At 40.4% G+C, this 5,000-nt stretch overlaps 1 pseudogene; it reads left to right on the forward strand.

The window, feature by feature from the left end:
* LOC140997940 (protein NLRC3-like) overlaps positions 1 to 4,261 on the forward strand; it is a 9,317-nt pseudogene extending 5,056 nt beyond the window's left edge.
* The last annotated feature ends 739 nt before the right edge of the window (positions 4,262 to 5,000 follow it).

Consider the following 5,000-nt stretch of genomic DNA (forward strand, 5'->3'; position numbering starts at 1 on the left):
CACACACAGAGACGCACTGCAGTGCTCCTCCTCCAGGTAAATTTTCCTCAGTTGGCTCATATACAGTCAAACAGAGTTGTTGTCATCATCTTTATTGATGATCAGCCTCCAGCTGATTAATGAGAAGAGGCAAAACCTGTGTGTGCAGATGTGAATCTGAGAGCACAGTTTACAAATCCATTCACACAGATTTTCACATCCAGTCTAGAGTGGCTCCGTCGATATGGACTTAGACAATGAGGCGATAAAACAGCATCTGGTTCCAGAGGGAGAAGAGAAAAACTCAGGGCTCGGCCTGTTCACTTAGTTTGTATTGCTCACATGAGCCACCTGGTGGTTGTTGGTGCACACTGCAGCTAATGCAAACTCATCTAGACAAAATAGAAGTCCCCCTCCTTTTCTGCCGTGTTGTGGCAATGGCGTCCTCTGAAAGGAGAAACATCTGTAGTATTTGCTAACATGGAAGAGTACGAGAAAATACATGGTATTCATGTAACTATGATCTCATTTATCTTTCAGGAAAGTGCAAAGCTGATCTAAAATCTTACCTTGAATCTCAAACTAAGAAGCTGTTTCAAGGAACACAGGAAGATGGATCATCAACTCTGCTACACAAGATCTATACTGAGCTTTACATCACAGAGGGAGACAGTGGGGAAGTTAATAGTGAACACGAAGTTGTTGAATTAGAATGTAAAAGGAGTTCAAGTGAGCAGAAGAAAATTGACCTCATTGACATTTTCAAACCATTATCAAATGAAGAAAATCCTCCCCAGAGAGTTCTCACCAAGGAAACGCTGGGATTGGAAAAACTGTAGCTGTGCAGAAATTCACTCACGACTGGGCGACTGGAAAAGCCAACCAGACTACCGACTTCATATTTCCATTCACATTCAGAGAGTTGAATTTAATAAAAGATAAGTGTTGGAGTCTTAAAGAGTTAATAGGTCACTATTTTGAAGAAGTGAGGGATTTAGAAACATCAGACTACAACAATTCAAGTATTCTGTTCATCTTTGACGGTCTGGATGAAAGCAAACTGCCTCTGGACTTTGAGAAAAATGAGATGTGCCGCAGTATTACAGACACTACATCATTAGACTGCCTACTAACCAACTTAATCAAAGGGACACTGCTCCACAAAGCCTCAGTCTGGATCACAAGTAGACCAGCTGCAGCCACTAAGATTCCCAACGAGTTCATCCACAGGGTGACCGAGGTTCAAGGCTTTAATGATGAGCAAAAGGAGGAGTACTTTCAGAAGAAAGTCGATGACAAGCGTAAGGCTCAGACGATCCTCAATCATCTTCAGTCAAAACCATTAAGAAGTCTGTACATCATGTGCCACATTCCACTCTTCTGTTGGATTTCAGCCACTGTCCTCCTCAGTCTCCTCACAGAACTCCCAAAGATGAGTTTCCGAAGACTCTGACTGAAATGTACACACACTTCCTGATCATCCAGACAAAACGGAAACATGAGAAGGATTATCAGAAGGATGAAAGAGATAAAGATGTGATCATGAAATTGGGAAAGCTGGCATTTGAACAGCTGCAGAAGGGCAACATAGTATTCTATGAAGACGACTTGAAAAGTCAGATTGATCTGACAGAAGCTGCTGTTTATTCAGGAGTTTGTACACAGCTCATAAGAAAAGAAGCTGGTCTTCACAAACAAGTGATGTACTCTTTCATACATTTAACTGTTCAGGAGTTTCTTGCAGCTCTGTATGTGTTAGAAACCTTCATAGATTGCAGAAATAATCTGCTTCACACCAAGAAAAATTGGTGGAAATATTCATCAGAGAAAGGAAAACTTTCCTTCCTCCATGAGAAGGCAGTGGATATGGCTTTAGTCGATGATCATGGACGATGGGACTTGTTCCTGCGCTTCCTGCTCGGTCTTTCAGAAGAAAAGAATCAGGAGCTTCTTCAGAGAGAATTTAAATTTAAAAGAAGTCGTCCAGGGAGAAACCAGAAGACAATTAGCTACATCCACCAGAAGATCAAGAATCTGTCCCACGATGACAAAGTTATCAATCTGTTCTACTGTTTAAATGAGTTGGGTGACCAGTCTCTGCTAGAGCAAGTCCAACAGTACCAGAACTCAGGAGATGTTCGTAAAATCTCACCTGCACATTGGTCAGCTTGGGCATTTCTGTTGCTCAGTTCCAATGAAGACCTGGATGTCTTCGACCTGAAAAAATACTCCAGATCAGATGAAGTTCTGAAGAGGCTGCTGCCTGTGCTCAAAGTATCAAAGACAGCTTTGTAAGTGTTCGACCTCAAGATACCCAACTGCTCTAAAACTCCCTGGTTATGTTTAAGTATAGGTGAGAATGTTTGCATAATGTTGACTGTCATTTTGTTTTTCTCTTTAGGCTAAGTAACTGTGGCCTCACAGACAGATGTGGGGAGCATATTTCATCAGTTCTCAGCTTGAAGTCTTCTGGTCTGGAGGAGTTGGACCTGAGCATGAATAGACTGCAGGACTCTGGAGTGAAGCTGATCTCTGATGGTCTTAGAAGTGCGAACTGCAAACTTCAGACACTTCGGTAAGAACATCCAGATGCACGGTGTGTTTGTGGTGATTTATGATGCAAGTAATAAACATAGTGGGACACTACAATGTTAAAGTGAACATACAACAATTTCCCTTTAAGCGTCTCACATCCAGGGGTGATCGTGTGCATTTCCCATCAAATTTCCAACAAATCCAACATTTGTTTTTGTAAAATTTTTCACATGCTATGCTATGACACAGTGTGCTAAAGAACAACCATAGCTTGAACACATCCCCTTCACAAATTCAAAATAGGTATTCTAATCTCTGAACACACACCACCCCTGTCTGATCATTGTGTGTAAACTGATGTATTTCAGCCATTTTAATGAAGAAAAATCTAATGGCCACAGAGAATTCATAGAACTGTAGTTACCTATTGCAGGTAACTGTTGTTTTACATCTACACTGGCCGGTAACAGTTCACATTTGAGCAGTGCAAGCTGAAGCATCTTTTTTACCATCTGTAATTGTAAGCAATAAAAGTGAAGGTGAAGTAGAGTTTTAGTTTTTGGTGCAGTGTGTCCTGTGGTAGGATTATGTCATAATTTTCACAGACTTTTTTCGGTCAAATGTAAAGCACTGCTGTATTTTCTCAGAAAAAAGGTAACTATTAATTGAAAAAGTGGATTTAATGTCAAGTAAATTTTTGGGGATTATTATGGTGTTCTAAACTTGATTTATATAGAAAATGATTTATCAGGTTTTCTGGATTTTCCAACCTGAGAACGCGAGTCTTTATATTCTTTTAACATTTGCATCAATTTTGGGAGTGTCTGCGTAGGTTGTGATAAAATTATCAAGAAATCATCGGCAAACAGGGCCATTTTTTATTGCCCAGATGGCATTGTCACCCCTATTATATCAGACCTCTGCCTGATCCACTGGCTCAGGGGTTCAATAAAAAGGGTGAAGAGGAGTGGCGATGCACAACACCCTTGTTAATATAGTGTTTTAGAAGCATAAAAACTGGAGACTCTCAGGTTGGGATTTAGCTTCTGTTTAACAGATGAGCATTTAAATGTTGCTTGACATACAAGTCAATGATTTCAAGTCACAGTCCATCAGGAATAGGATTTTTCCTGATTCATCAGGTTTTCTGGATTTCCCAACCTGAGAACACAACCCAAGAACCCAAACTATGTTTGTGGGTGTCCGTATGTGTCACTTAGCCTGAGCATTCAGGAGTGTTGAGTGTCATATAGTGTTTTAAACTTGGATTATATAGAAAACCTGTCCTGCTCACTGACACTGAACAGATTTGCTTAACTGAAACATAAAAAGAAAATATTTTTGTTTTCTCTTTTTATAAGGTTAAATGTCACCAGCATCACAGAGGAATGCTGCCAGGAGTTCTCATCAGTTCTCAGCTCCCAGTCCTCTCATCTGACAGAGCTGGACCTGAGTAACAACGACCTGCAGGATTCAGGAGTGAAGGAGCTGTCTGTTGGACTGAAGAGTCAACACTGTAAACTGGAGACTCTCAGGTCAGGGTTTAGCTTCTGTTTAACAGATGAGCATTTAAATGTTGCTTTACAATACAAGTCAATGATTTCAAGTCACAGTCCATCAGGAATAGGATTTTTCCTGATTCATCAGGTTTTCTGGATTTTCTAACCTGAGAACACAACCCAAGAACCCAAACTATGTTCGTGGGTGTCTGTATGTGTCACCTGGCCTGAGCATTCAGGAATGTTGAGTGTGATATAGTGTTTTAAACTTGAATTATATAGAAAATCTGTCCTGCTCACTGACACTGAAAACATTTGCTTAACTGAAACATAAAAAGAAAATATTTTTGTTTTCTCTCTTTATTAGGTTAAATTACACCGGCCTCACAAAGAAAAGCTGCCAGGAGTTCTCATCAGTTCTCAGCTCCCAGTCCTCTCATCTGACAGAGCTGGACCTGAGTAACAACGACCTGCAGGATTCAGGAGTGAAGCAGCTGTCTGTTGGACTGAAGAGTCAACACTGTAAACTGGCGACTCTCAGGTCAGGGTTTAACTTCTGTTTAACAGATGAGCATTTAAATGTTGCTTGACATACAAGTCAATGATTTCAAGTCATTCCATCAGGAATAGGATTTTTCCTGATTTATCAGGTTTTCTGGATTTTCCAACCTGAGAACACAACCCTTTTTATCCTTTAGCATGTTCATCAATTTTGGGAGTGTCTGCATAGGTTGTGATAAAATTATTAAGAAATCATCCGCAAACAGGGCCATTTTTTGTTGCCCAGATGGCATTGTCACCCCTATTATATCAGACCTCTGCCTGATCCACTGGCTCAGAGGTTCAATAAAAAGGGTGAAGAGGAGTGGCGATGCACAACACCCTTGTTAATATAGTGTTTTAGAAACATAAACCAGAGACTCTCAGGGTAGGATTTAGCTTCTGTTTAACATATGAGCATTTAAATGTAGCTTGACATACAAGTCA

The sequence above is a fragment of the Pagrus major genome, chromosome 1, assembly GCF_040436345.1.
Source record: "Pagrus major chromosome 1, Pma_NU_1.0".
In the NCBI taxonomy this organism is placed as follows: domain Eukaryota; kingdom Metazoa; phylum Chordata; class Actinopteri; order Spariformes; family Sparidae; genus Pagrus; species Pagrus major.